Source organism: Cryptomeria japonica, chromosome 9 (genome assembly GCF_030272615.1).
Source record: "Cryptomeria japonica chromosome 9, Sugi_1.0, whole genome shotgun sequence".
In the NCBI taxonomy this organism is placed as follows: Eukaryota; Viridiplantae; Streptophyta; class Pinopsida; order Cupressales; family Cupressaceae; genus Cryptomeria; species Cryptomeria japonica.
In genome coordinates this window covers 552,807,237-552,827,482 of record NC_081413.1, presented here as the reverse complement: position 1 = coordinate 552,827,482, position 20,246 = coordinate 552,807,237, and positions in this window count along the sequence as shown.

Sequence of the window (20,246 nt, the reverse complement as noted above, 5' to 3'; positions counted from 1 at the left end):
GATGAGGTTATCCAATTTTGGACCAAGTCTGCATTTAAGCTCTTTTGCCTTGCCTTTTATTCTTTCCTTCTCCTTCTCCAATTTTTCAATTTTCTCCTCAAATCCAGCTATCTCATGTTCTATAACTGATATTGGTTCTGATGAACCAATGATATTGTCAGCTATATCATATATTTCTTTTTGTACTTTGCTGATCTCCTTGTCAATGTCTACTGTTAGAAGATTAGTCTTGCAAAGACCTATACAGTTCCTTAAATTTCATAATGGTTTTACTTAGTGCCGGTAAGAGGGTATCAATGTGTTCCGTGCACTTCTTTATTGTCTCATCAAATAATTTCTCCTTTTCTCTATGCATTTTCTCTTTAAATGTCTCTTCATTTATTTGATCAACAGTCAATATGTTGCCAGTGATGTACTTAGACAATGTGTCTAATTGACTCAAAGCATCTTTATTGTCTACATTGCACTTGGGTGCAATCAATTTTAGAATAGGAATGGTATCATCTATAGCCTTATAGGCCAATGCATTACAATCTGTGGTTTTATTAATTGAATCTAATAATACCTCAGTCACATTTGTTGGTATAAATTCTGTCATGGAAGTACCAGATGATTGTCCAACTACCTTCACAATCTGCATGTTGTCGGTGTGAGTAACCACTTTGCTTGTTTCGACCTCTGGTAGGTCAGTTTGTGTCTATATTTCTATCAGCAAAGGTTTAGGTTTCTTAGCGGTTGCTGGTGGCACTGTCTCTGTATGTACCTGTGACTGAACCTTTTTCTCTGCCTGTTTCTCAATGGGTTTCTCAGTTTGGGTCTTTGCTAGTTTCTCTATGCTCTCTTCTACCGATTTTGATGATGGTTTCTTAGTGTTATCAATCGGTGCCTCTAATGATTTGTCAATGGTATCCACTGTCGGTCTCTCTATTAGTATCTCTGCACTGTCCACTACCGGTGACTCAGTAGGCTTCTCTGTATTTTCTACAGCCTGTATCCCATTTGTCGGTTTTTAAATGTTTGCATCAATGGTATCAGTCACCATTTCACTAACCCCAATCTTAATATGTTCCACTATTTGTCTTGCATGTGTCCCTACCTCAACATTTTCAATCAGTGGCTCAGTAGCCACATCTTTCTTCTCACCAGTGATCTCCTTATCAACCACAATATTGACCTCCTGAGTATCTATGTTCATTGTGTACAAAACTTCAGACTCAGGATTTGTATCCTCATGTGGAGTCTCCACATCCTCAGTAGCCGGTGTTGCATCTGTCAGAACCTGTGGAGTAATAGTAGGTGGTGGCAAATTGTCAGTCACTTTTATATTTGGTGGTCCACCTATTTTCCCTTTTCCTTTGTCCTTATCCTTTTGGTAAACTTTGAAGGTTTTGGGTCTTTTGAGCTCTTCTTGTTTCTATTTCTCCACAAAGAAGATGTCCCATTTATCTGTTGTCTCTTCTGATATCTCATTAACTCTGCCAGCCATTAGACTTACATGTCAGTGACCACTAGAAAATACTATCCTATTTGCTTCACTTGTCAGTTCATCAATTCCTTCTACTGATTTCACTGGATGTATAGCAAGTAGCTTCTCAATTTTGATTTTCTTATCCAATTCCATAATAGCTAGCCTTTTAGCATCAAGCTGCCTATACAAATCACTAGGTAAATCATTTACAACCTCTATCAAAACTTTCTTATAGATGTCTAGGTGTAAGATGATACTGTTTTCTATGCTTTCCTTTTCTTCATTTGTAAAGGTATCATATAATTTGCTTACATTCCATCATCTGTAATTTCATTTAGTAGATTGTGAAGAGGAGGGATAACCTGTTTTTCCTTTTTCTTCCTTGGTGTCATCTTTTTAGTTGGGGGCCTTACTACCTATTTTTTCTTTCTTGCCTTCTTTGGTGTAGGAGAGGGTACCGGTGAAGGTTTTCTCTTCCTTTCTACTCTTTTGAACTCAGCTGGGATTTCACTTTCTGATGAAGTTCCAACCGGTGAGAGGTGAGCTTCCGATTGTAACCCTTCCAAATCACTTTCTTTGATATCGGTGATATTCATTATGTTTTCCTTGATATGTTTCACCTATTTTGTTGCTTTTCTGATATATTTATCTCTTTTCTTTCTCTGTTTAAGTGTTTGCACACCACTCTCTATGGTTTCAGCATTACCAAATACTTTTTCCTCTGGTTCTTTAGGGGCTTCAAGTAGGGCTTTGGCATATGTTTCAATAATGTTCACATCAGCCTCATAACCCATCTCTGTCACCCAAACAGTTCTAGGAAGAACTGCTTCCATCCAAATTTCATCCTTCTTAATTACAAAACAAATTTCTTTTTGATACTTGTCAACAATACTCTGAGGTAACCTTTCCCTTGTTTTCATTTTTACCTTAAATGCTTGGAAATACTCAGTTATTTTGTTTTCCTTATCTGTTCCCATGCCGGTAAAGATATCCAATAGTTGTTTACCTACTAGTATGTCAAAACCAAAGTCTTTCCTTCCTATACCGGGAACTTCTTTTGTAATATATAGAATTAGGCATACAAGAAGATTACCAAATTTGAAATTACCTTTCTTGTCACCTTTGATTTTCTTCAAATTGTCAATTAACTCATATTTCAACCACTCACATACATCTATCTTAGCATCACTGTTAACCATATCATATGCACTCTTGATACATAGACTAGAAACAGAGTTCAATCTGTTAGCATGTGTGGTTTTACATCCTAATATAATGCTAATGAACCTAACATTGTCATCTTTCACATCATTAACTCTTAAGGATCTAATGTCATAGGTTGCACCAGTTAATGTCATCACAGTGTTGTTTGAAACTTTCTTGGTTTTATCTGGCCTGCTACCAGTGGAAGATAAGCCAGTCACAACCCTAACTGTTTCTCTTGTGCTCTTATGGATAGAGTCAAGCCAAAAGAATTCTCCATGAACTCCACTGAGTACAATCCTCACAACTTCCTTAGGGAATTCCAGAATGTCAAGGATTTCCACAAAACCTAGGGTTTCTATAATCTTATGTTCCGGTTTCACAACTCCATTCTCATCACAAATAACATTCTTGTACATTTTCATGATTTCATCTGAAGCTAGTTCCTCAATATGGCAATGTATGTATATTCTTGGGTCTTCTGCATATGCAACTCCTTTAGGGATTTTAGAAAATTCACCTAGGGTATCATCTTGTTTCGCTACTTTGGGTATAATCTTGAATACGGGCCTAGGGCGTTTAACCACTTCAATAACATTAGGGTTTGCAATGAATTCGGGAGCAAAGGAGGAAGCCATTGATAAATACATTAATATGCCTTTTAGGTTTGGATGCTTGAAAGATTTTGCTTCACTTCTCGTTGTGGATGCCTTCGCTCGGGTTTTTCATGCTCTTAGGAAATTTGAATGCTCAATGAATGAAAAAGAGTGACAAACACTGATTTATAATGTCTTTTCCTTCAACAACCATAATAAATGTCTGTCGGTTTAGTGAAACTTAACACATCTGTCGGTAAAGAAGAAGTTTATCTTCTCATCATCAACCGAGGGTAAACTTGCATGATTTTCAATTTGTTGCCATACCCCCAAAAGGTTTTAGTTTAGTTGGATGAAGAATCTCCTGCTAGTGGAGTAATACTCTATTCTACGGGTGAAGGAATAGTCTCATCAACATTCTGATCTTTCTTTCTAATCCACTGTTTTGAAAATTCTTTCTTTACCTCATCAACCTTCTCTTTGCCTTTCAAACTAGGTCCTTTGTTATTTGTCGGTGATGCCTTTTACAAAATTTTGCAATATGTCCAATCTTGTTACAAGCATAACAAGTCACATTGTTTTTCTGAATAGCCTTTCCATATCCTATGTCGGTATGTGTTCTACATTGATTAGATAAGTGTCCAAATCTTCCACAAACATAACATCTTACATTCATTCTGCAATTTTCTGAATTATGACCAATTTTGTTGCATTTGGAACATTGACCGGTGGGTGTATTAGTGTTCTAATAGTTTCTATATCTACACTGATTTTCTCTATGACCATACTTGTTACAGTTAAAGCATTTCCCATTAAATTTGTAGGCATTAGGTTGTCTTACCTGTTTACTATGATCATGATTGTTTGCAGTACCAGAGCTTTCACCAACTTCAAATCCAAGTCCATTAGTGTCTCCATCAGGTCTCTGATTTTTCAGCATGTTATCAAGTTCTTCTGAACTTTTCTTGAATTTCTCTTTGTGTTGATTTGCAGTAGCCAAATCATTTTCCATGATTCCCTTCCGTCTCATAAGTTCAGTTTTATCATTTTGTGTGTGCATCAAATCTATCTTCAACATATCATTTTCATGACTAAGTCTTGTATTTTCATTTCCAGCATCATTGAGTCTCCTAGTCATTTCTTATTCATTCTTCTTTTTGTCTTCAATGTCTTTGCAAAACCTCATAGTCATATCTTGCATCTCATTCCTCATATCACTATTTCCTTGTCTCAACTTGTTCACAAGGTCATTAAGAGTTTCCTTTTCATCATCATCACTCTGCATCTTCTCATGTAGTTCTCTTCTTTTGTTTCTAGCAATAGTGAAATTTTCTTGAAGTTCTTGAATGAATTCTTATGTAGTCTTCAGATCATCTTCAAGTTTGATATTCTTTAATTTTTCTGCATCATAATCTGAAAGAGTTGTTTCCAATTGCTTTCTCAAGTTTTCCATCTATATCGGTGTCAGAATATCCCTCAAGCTATTAGGCTTTTGAAAATAGAGGACCATGCTCTGATACCAATTATTAGGATTCGCAAAGATACTAAGAGGGGGGGTGAATCGGTATCTAACCAGTTATCAGATTTTTTGAACTTATTAAGTAATTTGCATTCCAAAACAATGTACCGGTAAATAAGAATTAATGCAATAAATATGAACAATAAACACAACATAGAAAGCACACCATAACACAAGACTTTTGGTGAGGAAACCCGTGTGGGAAAAACCTCGGTGGGATTTGTGACCCACAATATTCACTCACTGGCCAATGAATGGATATTACTTACAATAATGTGCCTGCACATGTAGGGAGACCAACTGCCTAGAGCTCACTGCTCAAATATAGAAGGAAGTCTCACTGACTTACGAAAATGGATTATGGAAATCCAATGTAATGTAGTGCTACAAAAAGCATCTGCTATGCCAGGTTCAGTACTGATTTAAGCTCATGCAATAGCCATAAACCTTTCTTCAAAATCTGCCTTAATATTTTCTCTACATATCCATGTGTATATATCCTATCATATGTCACTCAAAATGATCTATAAGATCTCATACTTATATATAAGTCTTATTATAATATGCCATGTCAGCTTACAAAAGATATTACAATTAAATACAACATACAATAATCAAAATCATGTCGGCTAGGGTGTTGGTAGTCATTATTGTCATTGTCGGTGAACTATCTGCCGGTGTAGAGTCTACCGGTGTTAGTGCCTGCCGGTGCCATAGGATTGCAAGGTTGCCATCAATGACAACACCTTCAATCACCTACAATTCTCATTGGAGTGTGAAATGCCAACAAATTTAGCTTTCTTCAATCTATGTTAAGATAGAAGATGAAGATAAATGCCTCTTATTGATTTTCTCTTTTCCTAATTCGAGTAAAAATTCAATCGTTGCAATATGTAGTGCTGGTAAAAAAAAAACATGGATAGCATCATTATTATACTTCTTTCGGAAGAGATAAGAAAAAATAGCATGAATGTTGGCTCATAAGATGCTTTGCATTTTTGAGGAAGGCCTAAGGAGAAAGGGCCTAAAGATAATAAAAAGAGGATAATTTAAAAGGACATTCTAAGAGCTTCAGAAAAAATATAGAGTGAATTATTGGAAATGTGGTTTAAAAGAGGGCATATGCATAAGGAGTGTATACACGAGAAAAATAATATCAAAGCTTCCATATATAAGTCCTTGGATGACGGTGATTCTGATACCTTGTTTATTTTAGATAACTCTATTAGTAACGATGCTTGACTTGTTGATTTGAGTGCTTCATACCATATACTCACAAGGAGTTCCTTTCTAAGTATAAAGGATATGATAGAGGAGAATTTTTTCTTCTTGATAACACCTTAGTGATGATTATAGGTGAAGGAAAGGTAAAACTGTTTTTCAACAATGTGGGGATTGTTTTTATTGATAATGTTTTACATATTCCAAATTTTGCAAGAAATTTACTTTCAGTTTTCAAGTTAAATGATTCTAAAATGCTTGTGTCATTTGACAAGTTTGGTTGCAGGTTGGTAAGGAGAAGATTGGTAATTTCTAAAGGATCTTGGATAGGGGATTTGTTTGACCTTCATGTTTCTACTCTTTATAGTTCAACTTTTGTAACTAGGACTGAAAATGCATGTATGTCAAGTGCCAACATAGATTGGGTCACATTGGTGAAAAAGGTCTTAAGACTACTCTAGATAAGAAACTAGTTGAGGGCATTTCTAATTTTTTGTTTGTAAGAGTGACATCTATGAGCACTATGTTTGGTAAACAAAATAGATCTTCATTTCCTAAATAAGTGAAGGAGTTAATAAAGATATAATACTTTTAGATATTATCCATGTATATGTATGTGGTCTAGTTGATGTTAAATCTTTGAATAGATCTTGGTTTGTGATGTCTCAAGATATACTTGGATTTCTTTTATACATTCAAAATATGAAGTTTTCACTAATTTGAAGGAATTTAAGGCATTGGTTGAAAAGCAATCAGATTATAAGATAAAAATATTGACATCTGATAATGGGGTGAATATTGCTCTAAGAAATTTGATGAGTTTCGCAAGTTCATGCAAGAATTGTTAGGCAAAAACCACACCTTACACTTGCCAACAAAATGGGGTAGTAGAAAGAATGAATTGTAAATTAATGGCAAGAGCTAGGTGCATGTTAAGTAGTGCTAAGGTAGATAAATATTTTTAGGTAGAAGATGTTGGTACTATTTTTTATTTAATTAATAGATCTCCTAGTAAGCTCTTATTGATAAAACACCTTATGAAATGTGGTTGTCCATAAAAAGCATTTAGTTTCACATTTAAGGATCTTTGGTGTGAGTATTTTGTTCATGTCCCTCAAGAGAAGTAATCTAAGTTAGATATAAAAGCTCAGAAATGCATCTTTGTAGAATATGGTGAGAATGTAAAAAGATATAAGCTTTCAAATCCTCTAACCCGTAAAATTATATTTTCTAGAGATGTGATTTTCAAGGAATTTAGAGCTTGCTTGGGTGAAGAACAACCAAAGGAAAAGTCAAAGACAATGAATTTTGAAACTAAGTAGGAAGATGCACATGCTAGAGAGTAGAGAGATGGTCAAGAAGATGGAGAAGAAGAAGAGAGTTCAAGTGAATTATTTTTGAGGATTCAATTGTGACATAAAAATTTGATCATAATGATGAGCATGAGGAAGAATCTCTTACTCCACCTTTGAGAAAGTCCACAATACAATAGAATCCAGTTGACAAGTATAGCCTGCCAGAATTTTATTATAATTTTTTAAAATATTAAGTACTAATGATGAACCTAGATCTTATAGGGAGGCATTCTCTTTCGAGGAAAGTGAGTCTTAGATGTAGGTTATGCAAGAGGAGATGACAACTTTGGATAGTTCTGACACCTAGGATATTGTTAGTTTTCCCAAAGGAAGAAAGCCCATTGGATGCAAGTGGGTATTTAAGAAGAAGTTTGGTGCAGATAGTTAGTTAGAGGATAAAAGGTGGCATAGTTATGCTTGGATCAAAAGGAAGAGGTGGAGTATAGTTATTGTATTGACCCTCAGGCAGAGGTGGAGGTGGAATATAATTCTAATATTTTTGGTAATGTTGGTGATGTCAATTTGTATTTTGACCATGGGTATGACTGGTATTGAAAGCATGGCCCTGGTTTGGATAATTAAATTGACCATGATGTTGACTGGTAGAAGCATGACCACAATTTTGACCATTAGGTTGAATTTTGGTATGCGATTAGTTGTTCCTTCAACCACACATACAAAAAGTGTTGACATAGGGTTAGTCTTGATTTTGTTGGGTATGAATTTGACCATCTTACATGAGAATGACCAGTTTCTACAAAAGGGACATGGGTGACTTAGGTATAGGGATGCTTATAAATCCTTTTCCACTGGCACTAGCATCATTATGGTTAACATATTTAAGATTTGACACATCAAAATTCAGATGTAATTTGGCACCATCTTGGGAAAGCATTAGAAAAAAGTGTTTGCATTTGCATGAAGATTGCATTAATGATATGTTATATTGTCATTGATGTCAATTGAACCGGTAATGGTATTTATGATATTGCTGATATTATTGTTATTATTTGTTGGCCCACTTGTGGTCTGCCCAATTGAAATTTTTTAAGTTGGGCCCCTCTAGTTGTGTATCATGTCTCCATAGACTTTTTCCCTTTAAAGTTTTGTGTTAAGTTCTAGTTAAGTGAAAAAGAATGTCTTTAAAAATTTCTGAACCATTGAACCCCCTTGAACCAGTTCAATCAGGTTCATCCAGTTCAGTCGAGTTCATTCAGTTCAAGCAGGTTCATCCAGTTCAGTCGGGTTCATTCAGTTCAAGCACGTTCATTCAATTCATGCAAGTTCAAAATGGTTCACAGTAGTTCAATAGGTTCCAAAAGTTCCAGCAGTTCTTGAGCAGTTTCCAAAGTGTAAGAGTTCAGAGCACAAGGTTTACCATATACCACCAGCCCCGTTAGTTGTAAATATTATCAAGGAACTCGAGTTTTAACAGGAAAGAGACTTTCATTTGGATGAATAGAAAGACACTCAGTTGCAAATAAAGCCACCCCACTTAATATCAAGAAAGAGAACAACTATGGCTTGCACAGATGTTTAACATTTTATCATGCCTTCTTCTTCATAGCTGTCATATTTTTCAATTATGGGATGTGGTGCTATTATAATGAATTCAGATCAGGCCCGTATTGTTATGTTGCTGATCATACCAATAGTTTTCTTTTTCCAGTTTGCTTGTACAGATCAATGAAATCATGGAGTTGCCAAGACACACATAGCTCTTGCACTGCAAACAATATCAAGTTCTGATTTTTATGATAGAAAAACTGTCATGTTGCGGGGGGCATATCTTTTTATTCCACTGTTGGATTTTTCCCATTTTCGGATATGTTGTGCAAAGACAAGCTGGACACGTTTCCACCAGAGAGATTAACCAAATTATGTTTCCTTCAAAAGATATGGTGGACTGAGCGCGGGTCTATCCAAAGTGACCAACATCAACCAAGTTTACTGTTTTCAAATATTAACTAGGCACGACTTATATTTGTAACAATGGAGCCCATAGTTAATCCATAAATATTATGTATTTTAAGTTATAATATTTTCAGATTAAAACATTATGATTAAATATTACATTGAAGCCAAGAAAGTGTTGAAGGAATGAAGATAGTTATTTATATCCAGCTGTCAACATATGATATGCGAGGATTCAGTTTTTGGAACTGAAAGTGTCTCACCGAGAGGAAAAGAAGGATAAATATGCAAAAGAAAGGGTAAAAGAGGGTTCTTTTTTCAAGAGTCTATGTGCTACAGGAAAGGGCAATAATTTATGAGTTTTTAATTATAGCAGGGGGCATGTTTTCTTTTCCTACAATTGTAATGTATAGAACTTGAGTCTTGGAACTCATTTTTTATATTGAAGGAATGAAGAAGGCATTCAGGAATATTTGAATTCTTTATTGTTGTCTTCAGATTTTATTGAGCTTTGTCTCATTAATATTATTTTTTAGTACCATTCTTGTCATGACAAGCTGTAGATGTGATTAATTCTAGAATTTGGTTTTTAGATTAAGTTACCTCTTGGGAAGGATATGTGCTCCTACCTCTTTAGTTATTTTCTATGGGTGTTGGGAATATGAACTATGTTTTCTTTTTCCTGCATTCACTTTATTTAGTATTCAGTCATCTTCACATTTACTTCATGGTTATGAGTAGGTGTTAGTGCCTTTAGTTGCTTTCCGGTTAAAAGCAAATGTGTGGTTTAAAACCAATTAATTTATTGAATGTTTGACCGGGGAGCTATACCCTATAAAATTCAGAGGAAGATTATCAATCTCATGATAATCAATCCAGCTGTTAGTGCTTCTTTTTGTTTTTCATTCTGGGCATTGGGAGTTAATTTGCATATTCATTTTTGAAGGACAAATCTGTTCACTAACATTATTGAAATTGTCTTGTAACTGGTAGAAAGAGCTTTGTGGAAGATGTTGTAAACCAGTATGTAAGTTTGTGAGTTGAACTAGTAAACTGGTGTATAAGGTTAAACCCTTTCTATGCAATGTAACCGGTAAACCCTACCAGTGGTTTTTTGTTAAACCCTAACCGATCAAGTTTGTTGGTTTAAGATCTAATGATGAGCGGTAATGATAGTGACATGTGTGATCATTGTATGAGGATAACTTCATATTGTTTTGGCATGTTTGTTTGATTTTCTAGGGAATGAGCAAAGTGGATTGCATCTAATGTATAGTGCGTGATGAGTTACAAAGTTTGATGAAGCGGTGATCATGGAGCGGTTGGAATTTTCTTGAAGAATGTGTATAGATTGCTATGTAAATCCAATTGTCACACTTCAACCGATTTGTTTGTAATCTCCATGAGAGAATTAGGCTTTTGTTGTGTTACCGACCTAATTGATTTCTATTTAAGGTCGATGAAGTTGTTTTGTAAAAGTGTTGGCAAAGTGCTGGCTGAAATCAGTTGAGTGTGTGGTTGCCTAATCGAAGAATGGATCTGCAGTTTGAGTAAAGGTAGATTGAAGCTTAAAAGGATTTGATCAAGCAAATGTAGTGCTATTTAAACAGATCAAGAAAAACCCGTTGTCTTCTAGCAATTACAATAGAATTGAAATCCCCTAACCAGGTAAGCTCTAACAAGCTTGGTTACTTCTTAAATCCTCTAAAAAGCTGATCCATTAGCTTGGATTCTCAAATCCTCTACCGAGGTTACTCCTAACAAGGTATTTACTTTTCATCGAGGCATTTTGTAAATCTCTTAACTGGGTGATTCCTAATAGGATTAGTTCTTAACATGACTTATTGTAAAAGCTTTAACATGCTTGGCTCCTAACAGGGAAAACTTCGGAAGAGTTCAAATAGCTATCTTGTGAGTCTCATCTCACCGTGATTTTTACATATTTGGGTTTTCCACATATAAACATTTGTGTCATGTGGTGAATAATTTTGTGGTTATGATCTTATTTGTTGATTTGATTGATTACTTAACTATTCTAATAAGGAATGATAATTGGAAGCATTGAGAGATGGAGTGTGTTGATATATGATTAGGCACTTAGATGTTTACAAGTTGAAGGTTGTTTACTATTAAGTTCTTATAACAGTTAACCGGTTGATGTTGAGTATTCTTATGAGTATTGATCTTGACAGTGAAAGTTTACTTTATGTGATTGAGTTTGAGATTGGGAAGTTTGTATCAGTTTTTCAATATACTGATTCACCCCCCCCCTCTCAGTATTCTATCTGATACTTATTCTTTCATCATACCATCAAAAAGAATTGCAGATTGTTGCATAATACGATCTCAAGAATCTTATTGAATTTAGCATTAGACAAATGCTCTTGAATTTATCTCAAGGTTGGGTAATCATCATCGAAATCCTCAACTAAACCTTTATTTCTAAAGGATCGTTGCTTGAAGAACTCATCATCATTATAATAATAATGCTCCATGTTTTGATATCTTTGAGCTTCCTAGGCTTTGCTTCTAAGCTTTTGGTCTCTAGTTTCAACCATAAAAAGGAAAGGTTTGAATTAGGTAATGAAATGGAAAGATGACAAGAGCGATGATGAGGATTAGGCTAAGGTGATGACTTGGATGAAGAAAGGTCAAAAGTTGTCTCTAAGGTCCTAAAGTAGACTCCAATGATGACAAGATTAGGATTATGATGGATAGCTACAATCAATAACTCAAAAAAGATTTAACTTCCCAAGATATGATTAATTCTAGGGTAAGCTAATCCAACTCAAGAAACTAAGATGATCTCCTACCTAAATATACTAGATCTAAGTAGAAAAACACCTAGTGATGCCAAGATTGATATAAGATTATGAGGACAAAAGACAAGTTTTAGTTTCTAAAGGATTGATTTTGGATAAGACTTTGAGAGAAATGACTAGAAAATGGATAAAAAGAATATGGTGAAATTGATAGTGATTAGTCAAAAATCTTATGGAGTTAGCCAATAAGCTCTGAATCTCATTGAAGCAAATATGCAATAGCAGATGACAAATACACAAGAATAGGCTAATAGATACATAGAAACATAGGTCAAATATGTAGTTTTCCAAAGCAAAAATGCAACATAAGACAACAAAAAATGGGAAGGCTAGAAATGTGCCTAATGAATACAATGTCACTAATCTAAATCTATGCACCTAAGTACCATTTCAATACATCAGAAAACTAGGTCAAATACAAAAAATTGTAAGCCTAGGACCTCTAAAAGCCAAGAAATCCTAATGTAAAAAAGATAATCTAATGCCAACAAGATAGTTAAGGTGCCTAATCTGATCTAATATGTATAAAACTCATGTGATAAAAAAGACTACAATGAATTTGAATAATGTCAAATCTAAGATCAAGATGGAGGTTCAGAGTGATTTTAATTGCCAATTAAATAGATAGGCAGACAAAGGCAAATATGCAGGAATTTGTTGATAGATAGATAGGAATATTTAACAAATACACATCAGGATCTCTCAAATATGTGGGGATAAACTAACAAAACGTAGTTATGGGGAAAGTTTTCCTAGGTTTATTTTGAATGTCAAAATCATGACCAGATTTAAGTGTTTGGTAATTAATGTGGCAAGAAAGCACTACAAACACAAAGACACAGTAGCTATTGATTGTTGAACAACAATAAGGGTATATCCTAGGCTTCTCAAAGCCCAAATTTCCACCGGCTAGCACAAAAGAAGATACTCCAAGAAATATTTACAAAGGTCAAGGCCAATTATAGTGAAAGCAAGCCCACACTTGGCACTTCATCAACTAAAATGTTTAACACCTTAAGGAGTGCTTTGCATTCTTGTTTTTGTGAGAGAAGGATATATAGGGGGGCCTAGGCCTAGATGCATAACTCAATTACTCTCTTTTTGAAAGTTGCAATTAGCTTAAATAAAACCCAAAAAATTATGTGTCAACTCAAGGAAGTACAAATGGTGAGCAACTTAAGGGAATGATGTGCATCCTCTACACTAAAATCACCCCAATTACTCAATCAAAAAGGGTGGCTACTAAAACAAGGCTTCTAGTCACAATTCGGGAACACCAACATACATACATTAAGGTTGAGACACTTAAGTCTCTATTTAACCACTCTAGGGCCCATGTGTCTCCTTCACAATTGACATGCTTGGTACATAGTCATAAGTTTGAGCTTCAACTTTCACTTTTTCTATTTCTATATAACAACCCAAAGGAAATACCGCTTTAGGCCGTAACACCTTGAATTCTAATTTAAAAAAAGTGTGCAAGTGCACAAGACATGATAAACAAAGGTTATTTTTAAGCACCAAATCCAAAAGTGAGCTAATATAAGAAAAGCACAAGCACAAATAACTACCCCTACAAAACCACAAGCTAGTAGTTGCAAAAATAACCCCCTTTGCCATTATAGGTCTTGCAAGAAAGGTGTTAATAGTTTAAGTGGCTTTCTATAATCAGAAACAAGCCACACCACTTTGTTAGTACCAACAAGGGTTAGCTAAAGATAAATTAAAAATTAAAAAATACAAAATTGAAACAAAAACATGACAATAGATAGACAAATATGTGGACAGAGATTGACAAAAATATGGACAAAAACTATAAATATGTAAAAAAGATCTAAAACTTGTAAAAACCCTTATCTACAAATATGCCTCAATAGACTACCAAATACACTGGAACATACTGCAGATATGCCAAAATATACAGAAAAAATATCGAAAGATTCAAAACCTTACTAAATATTCAACCTCAAAAAATTCATTAATAGACTACCAAATACGTTGAAAGAGAAGACAAATACATCGAAAGTGTTATTATGAGGATCTAGTTATTACTGAGAGGGGGGTGAATCAGTAATAACACAAATCTGCAACACTTCACAAAACTGTGCATTGGTAACTACTCAAACAATCTCCTAAGCTGATTTAACGAACCATTCACTCAAGTGTTCATCAATATGCAAACAAAGTAAAGATATAAAATGCACAAATCAACAATGCATCCACCACATGAACACAAAGATTTTTGACATGGAAACCCAACTCGGAAAACCACAATGGGAATTAGCACCCATAATATGTATTTGCACTCTTTTGGAATGCGCCCGATTAAAGGCCTAGCCCGATTAAGAGCTTACAATATGCCCAGTTAATTAAGAGAAGATCCTGTTAGGAGTCACCAGTTCAAGGGATTTTGCCTCAACCCTATTAGGAGCTCTACCCTATTAAGAGTAACCTTGTTAGAGGATTTTGAACTCAAGTTAATGATCCTCTCGGTGAAGGAATTTACAATATCAGACCTGTTAGGATGTACCCAATTAAGGGATTTTAAATTGTTGTAACTGTTAGGGAACAAAAGGGCAAATGATTTGATTACAACATTTCCTTGCTTTCTAGTATAGATCCTTTTCAGCACAACTCTACTACACACATGTAGACACTTCAAACTGGTTCGGCAATACCTTCTTCTCAAACCATTGACACAAAAAATATTCTCCAACTAGCCCTAAATACACTTTTCAGTTAGGGTGGCTACAAACCCTAATTACATCAACAAGATACAATGAATTTAAATTTAGCGTGACAGAACACTCCACCAAAATACATTACAAAAAATTTGTAGATGATTTCCGTCGTTGAATTATAACCGCACATCGATTTGATAAGAAATCAAACCCTTGTATCATTCTTCTAAGCATTTTGTTGTTTCCCAAGAAATCTTTACCTTGTACGCGCTTAAATATCATTTTATCATTACACGTGGATTATGTCATGTCATCACTAAGTTATGATCATGATAAGATCCACCCCCAAACCTTAAATCATTACCGGTTAAAGATCTGATACCAGTATTCATTCTTCTTCACAGAGTTCATAACAATCAATTGTAAATGTGCTTTCCAGTTCACCAAACTTGATGCGATTTCAATCACAAACTCATGCCAATGTTATGAACATATATTCTGAACCGCAACACCTGAATCAACACAGATTTTCCAAGTCATGTATGTCAACTGCAACCATCACTTCTAACCGCAATGCATGATTCAGCTTATCCTTCTCTCTTCTGCTAGGTTTGCATCTGGTAAAACTAGTTGACATCAATGACAACATATACCTAATTATATCAACTTTACCGATCATATTCTCATCTCATCATCATCTCCATCAATTATGCCAACAATCTCCCCCTTTGACATTGATGGCAACACCAAAAGCTCACCATGTTGTACTGTTCTTTTCTTCTTCTATTCTGTTTAACTTGTTCTTATCCCTTCATCAATTCTTCTTTTTATGCTCTTCATTGTTCTTCTCCCCTTTTACTTTTCTTCTCCCCCTTTGACAACAATGCCAAAGGTGCAAAGTGTCAAATTCATCTTCTGGTGCTATTTTTTTCTTCATCTCTGTTGCTTCCCCTGAGGAGTAACCCTTTTCTCATCAATCCACAGTGAAAGATCTTCAATTAGTCCACTGGATTGATGTTGCAACAACATCTTAGTTGACCTTTTGTAGGGGTATAACCCCTAGCTTGCCTTTGAGATACTCAAAGGTTGCTTTACGCAATGGCTTACTAAAGATGTCATCCAACTGCTCCTTGCTTGACACATGATCCATCTCAACTTTCTTTTCCTGCACTCTTTCTCTCTGATAATGATACTTCAGTTCAATATGCTTTGTTCTAGCATGCAATACAAGATTCTTTGAAATGTTTATTGCACTTGTATTATCACAATATATGACCACCAATTCTGTCATATTCTCCTTGAATCCTTCTAATACATGTCTCATCCATATTGCTTGAGTACAGTTCATAGATGTATCCACATACTTTGCTTTTGTTGTAGACTGAGAAATGTAGCTTAGTTTCTTACTAGTCCAGGATAAGAGTCTTCCTCCTAGAAAGAATGCACCACCGGTTGTGCTCTTCCGTGTTATTTAGAGGATTTGATTATTACTGAGAGGGGGGTTGAATAAGTAATAACAGTAAACTGAAATCTTTCAACAATCTGAAAAAAATTCTCCAAAAACACTCCAATACCAGTACCGGTAACCACTCAATTAAACACTTAAAACAAATTTATCAAACTGCTCATTCATGTGTTCAACAATATGCATGCAATGAAAAGATAACACATATAATCAAATCAACTATCATATGAACATTGAGATTTTTTACATGGAAACCCAAATGGGAAAAACCACAATGGGAATTGGTACCCACAAAAATATGCACTCTTTTAGAATGTGCCCTATGAAAGGCCTAGCTCGGTGAGGAGCTTTACAACAATGCCTGGTTAAGACCAAACCTTGTTAGGAGTCACCCGGTGAAGGGATTTCAACCTCGGCTCTGTTAGGAGCTTTATCTTGTTAGGAGTAATCTTGCTAAAGTATTTAAACCCAAATTATTGAGCCACCCGGTGAAGGGATTTACACAATCCTCATGTGCAAACTCCATACTCATTGTGCAAAATTCTTGTATATGATCTTGGGGGTCATTCGGGCCTGTTAGGAGCTACCTGATTAAGGGATTTTAAATTTGTTGTAACTGTTAGGAAACAATAGATAAATGATCTAGATTCATCACTCTGCTTTCTTTTATAGATTCTTTTCAGCTCCAGTATGCTTCACTCTTGCAGACACCTCAAACTAGTTCGGCTACACTCTTCTTTCTCTGGCCATCGACACAATAAACCTAGTCAAACTTAACCTAAATACACTTTACAACTTTTCTGGTTGAATAACCCTAACATACAATGAATTTACATCACAGATCATATCAAATCATTACAAATCATCATACAAATCATTACAACAAATTACAAGACAATTACAGCCATTGAATGATCATAACATGTCACTGCACATCGATCTGATAAGCTGTCAAACCCTTAACACATTTTGCTAAGCACTTCGTTGTTTCCCAAGAAATTCGCTCCTTGTTCGCGCTCAAAACAACATCTTATCCTTTCACATGGATTCTGACACATCAACACAAAGTTATGAACATGATGAAATCCACCACCAAACCATAAAATATTACCAGTTAAAGATCTTGTTACTAGTTCTCAAACCCTACATGAAATATACACCATAAAATTACAAACATGATCTTTGTTTCTCAAAAATTGATGTGGTTCCTATCAAAAACTCATTACAATGTCATAAACATATGTTCCAAACCGCAACACCTGAATCAACACTGATCTCTACCGCAATCATCTCCTTCTCTATTCCACTTCCTGCTCACCAGTTCATTGTCAACTTAACAATTATGTTGTCCAACTCAATCCATTACCAATTAGGCTTTACCGGTAGACCTTGATGATTTAGATGACTTAAACAAACATAGACAAACATAGTTTTTATCAATGACAACCCAAATAACTAATCATCTCAATATCATCAAGTCAACAATCTTCACATCAACATTACCGGTCATCAACACATCTCATCATTAGTTATGTCAATATGCCAACATTTTGGTCATGATCTACATTACCTGCCCAATCAACATCTGTGAACACCTTCAAAGAGAAGTTTCCTTTGTATGAATACCATAATCCATAATCAATAGTTCCTCTAAGATACTTGAAAAATTCTCTTCACTGCCACCATATGAGTCTCTTTAGGACTTTTCTAAAATCTAGCCACTATACCAACTACATGAGTAGTGTCCAGTCTGCTATGAACAACATAGTGTAGTTTAGCAATCATTGATCTATACTCAGTTTCATCCACTAGATCTGAATCATCTTCCTTGGATAATCTACAACTAGTAACGATAGGGGTTCCAACCGGTTTAGAGTCTTCCATTCCGAAGGTTTTCAATACCTCCTTCACATATTTGGATTGGCTGGTAAAGATTCCTCCTTCCATCTATTGGACCTGCAAACCAATGATAAATTTGATTTCACCTATCAAAGACATTTCAAATTCCTTTTTCATTTCTTATGCAAAAGTTACACTCATGTCATCATCTCCTCCAAATATGATATCATCTACAAACACTTTTGCAATCAATAACTTGCCTCCTTTTGTCTTCAAGTAAATGTTGTTGTCCTCACTGGTTCTTTGAAATCCAATCTTTATCAGGTGTGAATGGAGTCTCTCATACCATGCCCTTGGAGCTTTCTTTAACCCATATATAGATATATGAAGTTTGCACACCATGTCCTTGTCTTCAGTCATTGCAAACCCATCCAGTTGTTTAATGTAAACCTCTTCTTCTATAATTCCATTCAAAAATGCAGACTTGACATCCCTTTGGTATACCTTAAATCCTTTGAATATTGCAAATGCAAGTAGAATTCTTATTTTGTACTTATTGGTGCCTCGAGGAAGTTTCTTTGCCATTAAAGCCTCAATTTCCATCAAGTTATGTTCATCATCCACTTCTTCATTACCACCGACATGATAAATTGATCTATATTCATGGTTATGATAGACATCCTTTCCTTTTCTTATTGATCCATTAGAAAGCAATTAGTAGCTAAAATAATTTTGAGAGAATGTAGGTATGCTCAAGATATGTGTTATGAAAAATGAGAGGAGGAAGCCTCTTTTATAGAGATCATCATAAGAATGAAAGGATTAGATTAAGAGGTCAAAAAGGTGAATAGCTAGGATCACATAGGTGAAAGAGACTCAATAGGATTGAAGGGAGGAAATTAAGAGGTGAGTTGACTTTGGAGAAAACACAAAGTGAATAAAGATGTGGTTGACGCTTGCCACATGCCTACGATTTTAGATTGTGATCCATCTATTTATTAAATAGGAAAAAGCTAAGTGAATCAATTAATTAATTAAAAGTATTTATTTAATTAATAGAGGAAAGGGGAAGATTAAATTAAATAAATAATGTATTTATTTAATTTAGGAGAAGAGGGTGAGATTAAATAAATAAGAAATAATTATTTAAATTAGAAAGAAGAGGCTTAGTAAATTAATTGAACAAATGAAAATTTAATTTAATTAATAGATGACATTATGGTAAAATAATTAAATAAATAATAAATAATTATTTTATTAAAGTACAATTTTAGGTGTTTGTAGATAGCTTCCAAAGAAGTGGCAAGTTGTGGATGATGGATTCTAGTGTCACTTAGATTTATTAACCTATTGATGAGTGTTTGGAGTTCTCTTTTATTATATTTAATTTGGCCTATTAGGTTTTCTTGCATCTCAAGAGGATGTAAATGAATTGATGGAGGAATTTGTTGAGGGTTTGGTTATCCATATTATACACTAGAGTTTCCATGAATTGGTGAAGGATTTTTAATTTCTAAAAATTAAAGAATATTGAATCAAAATAATTATAAATTTTTTAAAAATTCTTACACTAGAAACTATACAAACCTTCTTCAACCTTGTAGATATCGAGGCCAACTTTCTATGGTGGCTTATCAATCTAAGAATGCATGCATGTCTTTTATCTCTCATGGTTGAGGGTTGTAGAGGTACGAGTCAAGATCAAATGAGCTTATTATCTTTAAAAAATTAACTTTATGATAAAAAATGAAAGCACATTGTAGCTTGATATTTCTTAGGATAAGATGAAATTAACCTTAAAAATCACATGCCATTCATATGTCTCCATGTTCCCTAATACATCAGAGAAAAATATAAAATATTTATACAAGTTATGAAAAATTATAATTACATTTTCAAGAGGTGAACATATAATAGTGATAACAATAAGTCAAAATGGATAAAATTTACTCTCTTAAGCATACACATTGGGATATGAAGAGTTTTTCTTTGGGTACCCAAGATTTAAAGGTGAAACGTAAGTGTTGGGTGATCCAAAGAATCATCGGAGAGATATGGAGCATTAAAGAAGCTAAAGTGGCTATGGTTTAGGCACCCATGTTGGAGCCATTTGAGGGAAAGTAATATTTAATTTTGTCTCATGGATTTCTAATTTTTGAAGCA